At 42.9% G+C, this 11,375-nt stretch overlaps 1 long non-coding RNA gene across 2 annotated transcripts; it reads left to right on the top strand.

The window, feature by feature from the left end:
* Positions 1–1,296: 1,296 nt before the first annotated feature.
* LOC138920090 (uncharacterized) lies at positions 1,297–10,442 on the top strand. 2 transcript variants are annotated; one of them, XR_011430754.1, is made up of 4 exons: positions 1,297–1,419; positions 5,499–5,628; positions 6,965–7,080; positions 8,723–10,442. It is a non-coding gene; the product is annotated as an uncharacterized lncRNA (long non-coding RNA). The 2 variants fall into 2 exon arrangements; XR_011430753.1 differs by lacking the exon at positions 6,965–7,080.
* Positions 10,443–11,375: the final 933 nt, after the last annotated feature.

The following is an 11,375-nucleotide window of genomic DNA, read 5'->3' as shown; positions in this document are numbered from 1 at the left end:
TGTGTTAGCCAAGATTCTCCAGAGAAACAGAAACAACAGGAGATTACAGATACACATAAAGTGTACATAATATTAGTTAATTAACTTTAAGGAATGGGGTCACGTGATTGTGGAGGCTGACCAGTCTCTAGGTCCGTAGTTTGCAAGCTAGAGAGCTGATGGTGTAGGTTCCGGTCTGAAAGCTGACAGGCTCAAGCTCCAAAAAGAGCTGATGTTTCAGTCTGAGTCTGAAAGCAGGAAAAGACCTGTATCCTCTCTTCAATGTAGTCAGGCAGGAGGAGTTTCTCCTTACCCGTGGGAGGGTCAGACTTTTTTTCTATCCATGTCTTCATCTGATTGGGTGAGGCTCACCCACATTGGCAATCTGCTTGACTCAGTCTAACAATTTAAATGTTAATCTTATCCATAAACAACCTCCCAGATACACTCAGAATAATGTTTGATCAAATGTCTGGGCACCCTGTGGCCTAGTCAAGTTGACACATAAAATTAACCTCACAGCATATTATCTCTCCTCGTGTCAAGGTCGGTGGGGGGGGGGGGGGGGGGTGGGGATGGGCCATGGGGCTTTCTGGCACAACATCTGCTCCTCTGTTTGATGAGAACGAGGCTGCAGCAGTCCCAGGAGAGCCTGCTACAAAGTGGGAAAGGCTTGGTTGGAAGGATTTGCCTTCCCCCGCCCTCCCTCTGTTCTCCATCTCTTTCCCTCCCTGCCTTCTCCGTCCCACCCTCCTCCATTGCTTCCCTCCTTCCTTATAAACAGAGTTTATTCCTGTATTTCTTTTTAGCACACTACTTGAAGGAAATTAACCAACCGTTACAGACCAATACCCTCAGGTAGAGTTTGCCTAGTCCACTCCCAACATCTTAGAAAATGACAAGCACAGGCAGGAGATGACGGAAAGCAGCTTTGGGCATGAACACAGCAATCTTTTCAAAGTAATGGGGGGCAATTCTCACTAGGAGCACTAGGCAGCGATGCAGCCGCCCTAGGCATGCTGTGCTCGCCCTGCTGAGATCACCATACGTCCACTTTAGGTCACGACCCGGTTCCCTTCAGGATCCAGTCTTTATTCCCTTATCAAAAGGCACTCCTGGGAAAGACAAATTTGATACAAGTGATGGCTTTCCCAGAGATATTTGCATTTTCAAATTTATAGATGATTATGAGATAAAAATCACTGTTATAGGAATTTGAAACAGTTAGAGTTGGCAGAGAAAGACTTTTCCCACGGGGGGAGGGGAACCTGTTGACTGCCTGCAGCCGTGAAATAACTCTGCGAAGTATGTGTGAAGCTTCCTCTGGGTGAAGTTTGCTTGTGAGGCAGAAGAAGAAGGTGGGACAGAAACAGTGTCGCCTTGAGTCTGCTTTCTCGTATGCAGAGAGGGATGGAAAGGGTTCTTCTAAGACATTCACAGGTGAGGCTTATTCCATTGTTTGCAGATGATTACACAGGCTCCGTTTCTGATGATGAAAAACGTCACGCGTGAAATCAATGACAGGTTAAAATCAGGCAATATGGAAGATGAAGATAATCCACCTGAAAAATTAAAAACATACAGTCCCAACTGTGGCTATGTAATAAAGACAGCCTGCAACCCTTGGTCCTGGACTGAAGCAGTAAAGATCTTTCTGGTCCATTCTAGAACCTGCACTCAAGGTTGGGTGAAGACGGCCCCTGACAGGGTGAGAAAACTAACTTTGTCTAATTTGGGGAAAGTTGAAGGAGGGGATTGAAAATAGAGTTTGATCTAATGCTTTCTGGAAGCCCACAGCTTTTCTCTGCCTCATAACCTTGCTTTTGCTTCTTCAAAGTCCTGAGATGGAGAAGAAAGAAAAGGAATAGTCCCCATGTCTCCTTAAGAAGCTGGCTTGGGCCAGGGACATGTCCTTTTAACGGAAGGTTTCTCAAAGTTGGTTCATAGAAAACTCACCTTGAGTTGCCCCCTAAAGAGGGCTCTGTCTTCAAATTGCCAAAGGAAGTACCACATATTCCATTCCTGTCCTTCATGCTCCCTGTGTGCACATTAGCGTTGTCATTGTCCTGGAAGTCCTGCCTCGAGAGCCCTGGCTCCCTTTGCTTAATCATATGTCCCCTAAGCTTATTGGATCAAGGACTCTGAATCAGGTAGTGGTATCAGGCACCCATGGCCCTAGGGCTCAGGAAATGCTGCCCAATTTCACTGAGCTCTGGTGAGGTCTGTATGCTGTCAGCATCCCACTCCTGCTCAGAGGCTTTCCCAACTATGTGCAGGGCTTGCAGTTGGCATGCCTGTGAAGATGCAATGAGGTCCAGAGAGCAAAGTGGGGTAAGTACGAGAATGAGTTCTGCAGCCAGATTGCCAGCTCTGACACATACTGCTGTTGGGAAAGTTTCTTACCCTCTCTGTGCCTCAGTTTCCAGATTTGTAAAAGGGGTGTAATAATAATACAGGTGTCTGTGTGGATTGAGTGAACAAATGCTTGTAAAGAACTTAGAACAGGGCCTATCACACAGGAAGCGCCCCAGACTGGTGACTGTTATTCTTGGGGAATCTGATTCTTTCATCAGCTCAGGCTGGAGTTAAGCTTTAAGCTTTCCTTATAGCAATGGGAGAGCATGTCCACATGTTTTTATTACTTCTCTAAGCAGGAATTGTGGGTCCACGGAAGAATTCAGTTATAGCTTATTTTTCCTTTACTTGGAATACAAATTGGCTTTAACTTATCCGTGCAGACATTCATATGGAAAAGTGTGAGCGGCAGAATTCTAGATTCAGTGCCACTAGGAGAGGACGGTGGATGGAGCAGCTTCCTGGGCGACATCTGGGAGACGGGTTTCGGGTATGGCAAGTTTGAGACGTCTATTAAATATCGCAATGGAGTCACTGAATAGGCACTTGGGAGATATGAGCCTGGAATTGAGGGCCGAGGTGAGGATGAGAGTTACAAGTTTACAGTCACCAGTGAATAGATGGTATTTAAAGCCAAGAGCCTAGAATGGATCCTCAAGGTCAGCAAGGCCATAGAAGAGAGAAGACCAAGGGCTGAGCCCCCCAGAAACTTTAATATGTAGAGGTCGAAGCTAAATTATAGATGGTGAGAGGAAATGGCTGGGCATGAGAATGAAAGTGGATCAGAAGGAAGTTGAAGTTGGTCTTGAAGCTTGAGCTCCCAGGAACTTAAAAGCTATTAGGCAATGCAGTGATTCATGTCGAGGATTCCTGGAAGTACTTTGTTGACTGGGATGTGTAAATAGTGTCTCTTTAATGGCCAGGATCCTGGAAGTTCTATGAAGCTTCCACTCTTAGGTCACTGTCCGTGGCTGCAGAGAAATGCTGCCCTCCCAGCTCAGGTTCTCCTGAAGCAGCTCTGGGGATCCAGCAGCCAGTCAACAACCTGGCTCACTGCTGATAAGGAAGAGCTTTGCTCTAGGTGTTGAGAAGGCAGCAGTGGGAGGGTTCATCTGTTCTCTGGGTCAAAGTTGAAAGCTGTACTTTGTGTAGAGGATTCAAACTTTCTTCCACATTATGTGAAATTGTCCTCTCTACTGGGGAAAATTGATAGATATTTCAAGTACAAATAACGCTTTTGCTGAAGTAAAATATAACTTAAGCGGTTGATATTATTTCAAAGCACGAATCTTCTCAACTGTTGTAGCCACAGCATCAGTTCTTTGTTTTCTTCCCCACGTCGGGGAAAATCAGAATCTCGATGAAATGGTCCCAACTCTACCCAGAGGAGGACCCTGTTGACTGAGGGCTTATTCTCCATCCTTCATTTCATGCTCTCTGCTGAGTGACCAATGGCCTCTGCTTTGTGCCTGGGGAGAATTTCTGAGACCTGAAGTCTGGAACTGTCACACATAAATGGACATGTTCTTTAATTCCGGAAGTCAGACAGTTCATGCATCCACCAACCCATCCACCCACCCACTCTTCCATCCTCCATTCATCCATCGATCTATCCTTCCATCCAACCATCCACCAGTCCAATAGCATTAGTTGTGCATCTACTGCATGCTACATGTTCTGTTGGGGGTGTTCCTGTGGGGAGGCGGATAAATAGAAGCACAATTTCCAGACAGCACTCTAGGTCGAGGGTACCTCTCCACCTGTGGGTGGAGAGGTAGAGAAAGCTTTTCAAAGGAGGTATCACCTAAGCCTTGCTCAGCTGTTCTAGCCTCAGGTAATTTGCCCCCCAGGGGACATTTGAAAATATCTGGAGACGTTTTGGTTGTTACAACTAAAAGTGTACAATTGGCAGCTAGTGGGTCAAAGCTACATCCTACAATGCAGATGACAGCCCCATGACAAAGAATTATCTGGCCCAACATGTCCATAGCGCCAAGGTTGAGAACACTGCCCTCGAGTGACAGATGAGAAGTTAGTCAGGTGGAGAAGAGGCAGAGAGAGTGTGAGGGAGTCCAGTGTGTTCATAAAGCTGTGTCCCATCTGGCAGGAGCCCTGAGATTTGGGAGTGGAGAGATGCAGCCCCCTGAGTGTTAAGATTCTCAACTGTCTTGAAGACAATTGAAGGATGTGAATGATTCTGAGTAGAGGTGGGGTGTGATAAGATTCACATTTTCAAACAGGAACTGCTTTGGCAGCAGTGTGAAGGGTGGTTTGAGGCAGAATGTGGAGGAGCCAGTGCTGGGAGTCACGAGGGTACAGGGGGCACACAGAGCATTTCTCCTGCATGATGGCCAGCACGATCCTCAAGGACCAGGAACCTTGGTACACACATTTAACCTTCACATTTTTGAATATTTGGCATAATGCATATTCCTCTTTTGAGATATTTTAGCATATCTTTTTCAATAATATACTTTTCAAAAAATAGACCAGAGGAAATAAAAAGGACCTTGGTTACCTTTTGGTCTGAGAAACAGTGTCTGGTGGTAGACGTTAGATTGAAGACGGACTCTTCCTGATGTCAGCAATGTTTCTAGAATGGTACTGTAGCCAGACATCGAATTCACACTGGTGCCCTGAGAACGGGAGCAGCTGAAGCCTGCTCCAATAATTCCCCTGACAATGAAATTCTAGGCGAGCCCGTTTTCTGCCTTCAGCTGTGACTAACCAAAGGAAAGATTTAATTGAACCTAAAGAAAAATCAGTTTCCCCTCTTAATTTTAATTGGATCTTTCAGCTGGTGAGAGCACTGAAAAATGAACTTCATTCTCTCTTTGTAATATTACAGGGAAAATTAATGTAATTAAAAAATAATCACTGTACATTGTTCTGAAATTTCCCTCCTGAATTGTTCACATGGGCAGTGCTGCCCCTCGGCAGCCACGTGAGGACGTTAGTACAGTGCTGTGGGTGTTTTCATTGTCTGCCTCTCCTTGGGCGTCATTTTTCTTTAAAATGTTTACCTTGATCGACCTTGCTCACCTGTAGCAGGGCCCGTTGGGAATTGATCCTGTGTCAACGGGAACCTCCCCTTGCCCCAACAAAGAGTTATCTCATTTCTACTTTTAAAAATTAAAGAGCCAAGGTAATGTGTTTCATTACAGAATTCGGTTTGTACTCCAACGTGGAAGACAAGCTTCTCTCTAAGCTACAGCTGCCTGCCCAGATGACTTCTCGTGCTGTTGTAAAATTGAGCAGTTCCATAAAGGAACGTGGATCCGGCTTGGAAATGAGGTTGGTGAAGAGTTAAGTTACAAACGATAGAAAATGGTAATCTTTCTCAGGTTAAAAAAATAATAAATCTCTGTATTTAAGGTGTTTCAACTTTTCCTTCTCAAGTTCAAATTGGATTTCGTATATGAAAGATGATATCACTTGGGCATATATAAAAATTTATCAGAACTGGCTGTGTGAGAGTCATCAAAAGAGATATTAAGAAGCACAGCAGAATTATGTACAGGCAGAAATGCACACTGATGTCTCCTTTGGAAATTCCAGAGTGTGAGATTTGTAATTGGTAGCACTCATCTTATTTTATTTAGGTTGTAACAATTTGAACCCTTCTTTCCAAATAGTATGCAGTTCCAGGCAGGGGCTCTGGGCCATCACAAAATTTATAATGCTAAAATGGAGAATTCTATTTCATGACTTGAACTGATATTATTGAGTCCTGGGGCCCACTTATAGCTGATAAAGCTGACAAAAAGCCCTTTTGAAGAGACGAGAGATAAATGAAATGATCACTGACTGCCCTGGTCTGGAAAGAGCCGGAATATTGTTGTTATTTCATACGAGTGGTTGAGGATATCTGTGCATTTCCTGGGCAAGAATCAGAGGGAAACCCCTCTGCGCTGGCATCCAGAGAGAAAAGCAAGTTTCCAACAGAAGTACCAAATTAGACGTTATACTCTGATTTGGGATGGAGCAGATACAGGAAGAAAAACAACAGATGTGGGGTCCTTACGATATCCCACTTAAGTTCTGGGAGTTTCCTGAGGTTATAACAAAGTGGGCAAGTTTCACAGTTATTGTATTTCCCAGGATGTTAAATTGTAGCCCTTGAAGGTATTTTCAAATTCTTGCTAGGAGACAGATGAAAACCGAAAAATATAAAAACTGAAGTTGATGAAGAGTTTATTTCCAAAATTTTGGAGCAATTTCTACCAACAGTAAACCCAGATAAAATTGGATTAAGAGAAGCTTTGGTGATCTGTGTATGCTTTGCCTCACGAAACTTACTCCTTGCCCACCCAGAATGAGGCACATAGGTGCATGTCCCTGTCCCAGAGCCTGCCCTGAGCTTAGAGGCCATGGAGCCAAGTCAGCAGAAAGCAGGACAGAATCTCCTCCTGGTATAAGTACTTTTCTCAGTGTGTCCACTCAGAAACTATGACAACTCAGAAACAAAACACGGTGGAATGGGCAAATTAGCACCTTGTGGTGGCATATGAAATGTTGTAAGTGTTGTGTCCACGAGGAAATCACCCGGGGTCAGGGAAGGGAAAGGACACGCCCATGAAGCAGGTTGTGTGGGCAACCAGGATAGTCCTGCATTCCTTTGAATTGACAGTGTCAAAGCATGAGGTCAGCATGGATGAAAATCTCACATCAGCATGAGTCCAGCTCATGGGTGAACCACCTGTCAACGTACTCTCCATCTGACCTGCTGGGCAGAGGTAAAAACAGGTAATGCGGCTCACCATTTGCCAAAACACAAGGTTAACTCTACATCCCTTAGAAGATGAGTAAATAGAGAAAAAGAAAATAGTGTCTACACCCTCCTTCCCCCAAGAAAACACATTTCAATCCAGGGAAAGAATTGCTTATTTAGAAAACTAGCATCCCCAGTAACATGTAAATGACATGGCTGTGTAATCCTAGAGCAGAAAGTGACAAGGAGAAGTCATACTGAGATGAAAGGAGAGTAGGTGGTATGAAAACACAAGAGGATAAGATGCAAAGACAATGCAATGAGATTAGAAATGCCCCAGTTGAATAAAGATTTAATAGCAGAGCTAAGATGGGCCTCTGCAGCGATAAAGCGCATGTAGTGAAGTCACTGATGTGGGGACGGGGCCTTTGGGAAGCCTTGGGAGAATGCATAAAATGTGACAAATAGGTGTAATCTCCAAGAGAAAGGTTGACGGATAAAGAGAGTAAAATGCAAACTAAGAAAATAGATGGCCTGAAGAGATAACATGGACAACTGGAACATTAGCCATAATCAAAAGAATTATTTTTTTGAATTAGTATAATTCAAGAAAAGTGTCTTGATAAAAACAATGACAAAAAAACCACATAGCATTGGAGATTGGATTGGTGGTTACCATAGGGGAAGGGGGGAGGGGGAGGGCAAAAGGGGTGAATAGGCTCACATGTGAGGGGATGGACCATAATTAGTTTTCGGGTGGTGAACATGATGTAATCTACACAGAATTTGAAATACGATGTACACCCGAAAATAAATAAATGAATTAATTAAAATAAAAAAATTAAAAAATAAAAAAAATGGAAAAAAAACAAAAGAAAGAAACGTGTCTAGACCCAGGACCCAAGTGTCTAGATTGAAAGGGTTCTTTTTTTTTTTTTTGTAAACAAAGATCCCCAAGGAATAACACCTGGATGTCCAGGAAAAATGTTCCCATTAGGAGGAGGACAGGCCGTATCTTTGTCCGACAAACATTCAGAAAGAAAAAGTTACAAAAAAAGGGAACCAAATTCAGACTTCTGCACTAGGATTTAAATAATATATATTGTTTTTTGAGGTGGGGGAAGATTATCACACACAAATTTTATTTACGTCTAGAGATTACATAGTCCAATACTCAAAGACATATACCTAAATTTTACCTTTTGATAAAAAAATTGAAGAAGTTGTATTTCAGAAATAGTTTGGAGATGTTCAGAATAGTTGGAGAATGAGGAAGTTGTGTGAGTAAAGGATTGGTTATGAACACTGAGACCAGTGAAAGGTCGAGTTAACCTAAATTATTGGTACATACTTGCAAATCTACAAGATTATATCATAACTAATATTTGATGAAAAGAAAGAATGCAAAATCGATCATGTGGAAATCTCAAAGGTCCAATTTGTGTTTTAAAAGACTGAAAAATTTGGGATAGAATATGAGGAAGCAAAACCATGCTAAAGTCCACATTTAGTGCACATGAGGAAGCAGATGCAAAAGACAAATTTTCTGTCTTGATTTTTTTCTTTAATTAGTGCAATAGCCTTTTTTTGCTTTTCTTTTTTTTTTCTTTAGGAAGAGTGACCCTGAGCTAACATCTGTTGCTAATCTTCCTCTTGTTTCCCTCCCCAAAACCCCAGGATGCAGTTGTCTATCCTAGTTGTAAGTCATCCCAGTTCTTCTATGTGGGATGCCTCCACAGCATGGCTGGATAACCGGTGCATAGGTCTGTGCCCAGGATCCGAACCAGTGAATCCCAGGCTGCTGAAGCGGAGTGCATGAACTTAACCACTCAGCCATGGAGCCAGCCCCTTTGTCTTGATTTGAATAAAGAATTATAGGTGAACAATTAAAACCAGAATGTAAACCTACTAAATCATTAGAGGGGATAAAAGGAAATGAAACGTGGTACTCTTCAGATCGTATCACAATTTAATAGAAGTAAGAATATACATAGCAGAGATTACAATAAATATAAGAGGGCTGGATGCCATTAAAAGAAGACACAGATTCTCAAATTGCATTAAAAATTAATATCTATCTATAAGTTGATTACACTCGAAAACAGACAAAGAAAACATATAAGATTAAATTATATAGCTAGAAAATAGTCAATTAATATTCAACAAGGGGGCCAAGAGCACCCAATGGGGAAAGGATAGTCTCATCAACAAATGGTGTTGGGGAAACTGAATAAACCATGTAGAACAATGAAATTAGACCCCTATCTTACCTCAATCACAAAAATTAACTTGAAATGGACCAAACACCTAAACGTAAGTCCTGACATCATAAAACTCCTAGAAGAAAATGTCAGGAAGAAGCTCCTTGACACTGGTCTTGGCAATGATTTTCTAGATATGACACCAAAAGCACAAACAAGAAAAACAAAAATCAACAAATGGGACTACATCAAACTTAAAAGCTTCTACACAGCAAAAGAAACAATTAATAAAACGAAAAGGCAACCTACAGAATGTGAGACAACTTTTGCAAACCATATATTGGATAAGGGATTAACATCCAAAGTATGTAAAGAACTCATACAACTCAATTAAAAAAAAAGCAATCCAATTAAAAAAGGGGCAAAGGAACTGAATAAACATTTTTCCAAGGAGGACATCCAAGTAGCCATTGGGCACATGAAAAGAGGGTCAGCATCACTATCATCAGGGAGAGCTATCTTCATGCCCAGGGGTTCCCAGTGGCCTGAGGGCAATATTTCTGACTGGTTGAGGCAAGAGTGAGCAGCAGTGACAGTTGAGGCTGGAGAACTCCGCCTGGAGAATGGGGATAACCCCCGCCCTGATCTTTCCTCTGATTCGTCCCTCTTCACGTGTATTTCTTCTCCATGCATTATCCTACCCCAAGGTTGCAGGACTGATGGAGGAAGCGAAGCAGGAAGCACAGACCACGTGCTCAACTGTTGATGACACAGAAGAGATTGGCTGCAAGACGCCCAGCTTGCAGTGACTTGGAGATCAGCTTCCATTCCTCCTAAAGCAGTGATGAACTATTATCTTTTTTAATTTTTAAATAAAATTGAGAACAAGTGTTGCCAATGCACCAGCAACATCTCCACGGACACACACAGGGGCTCATGCTATCCTGACACATCCCTACTCCTTTGCTCATGCTGACACAGGAAGCTAAGAATGGCTCTGCATGTGGCTTAATGCCTTCAGTGATGATATCTGAGAGACAGACTTACAAATATCCCAGTGGCCTGGCGTAGTGTGAATAATGGAAAGGCAAAGTCTGAAGGGACTGTTATTTATTTGCCTACTTGGACAACTTTGTTTCAAATTATAGCTCAAACTGACCTGATTTCTGCTCTCATCAGGCATTAAACAATCTTAGGAAAACATGTCACCTCCTGTGATCTGTGTCATGAATACTAATAATGTCAACAACCACAAATCATGACTGACATTATTGAGCAATGCCTGTGAGTCAGACGTTGCTCTAAGCACTTGGCATTTATCCACTTATTTAATCCTCACAATAATAAATTTTATTATTATCTCCACTCTGCAGGTGAGGAAATTCAGTCACAGACACTTTGCCAAAGTTGCAAGCTAATAATTTGTGGAGTCGGGACTTGTCCTCTGCAGCCTGGCTCCAGGGCTCAGCCAATAACAGGAGAATGTGTTTGTCTCTTGAATCCACTCCAGTGAGGCTGGAGTCCACTGTTCCACAGAAACCGTTCTTGTCAAGGTCACTGTGACCTCCACATTGCTAAACTCAAGGATCAGTTCTGGGTCCTCATCTTGCTTGACTCAGCAGCAGCATCAGACGTGGTTGATCCTGAAATGCCATCCTCACTGGCTCCAAGCACACCATGTCCGGCTGGGCTTTCTTCCACCTCTTTGCTCTCTCTTTATCTCTTTCACTAGTTCCTTCTCATTTCTCAGCTTCTGAACCTCGGCGTGCGTGGCTTCCCCCCTTGGACTGCTTTTCCTTTTTATAATGCTCGCTCTCATGGTGACTTCACCCAGTCTCATGAGTTTAAAAAACTCTATGCAGTGGTGATTCCAATTTCTTGATCTTGAGTTTTGACCTTTCCTTCAACTCTGGACATCTAACTGATTACTCAACACTTCCATTTGGATGTCTGGTAGAATATTTCTGGTGTGGCATGTCCAAAACAAAGCTCTGGTCCCCCTACCCCTCCACTGATCTGCTCTGCCCTGGCCTTCTCCATAGGAAGGACAACTCTATCCTGGGCGTACAGACTAAGGCATTTGGAGTCATACTTGATTCCCTTTTCTTGCCCACTACACATTCATTGCA

Source organism: Equus caballus, chromosome 22 (assembly GCF_041296265.1).
Source record: "Equus caballus isolate H_3958 breed thoroughbred chromosome 22, TB-T2T, whole genome shotgun sequence".
Lineage (NCBI taxonomy): Eukaryota > Metazoa > Chordata > Mammalia > Perissodactyla > Equidae > Equus > Equus caballus.
This window is presented reverse-complemented; position numbering and strand designations above follow the sequence as displayed.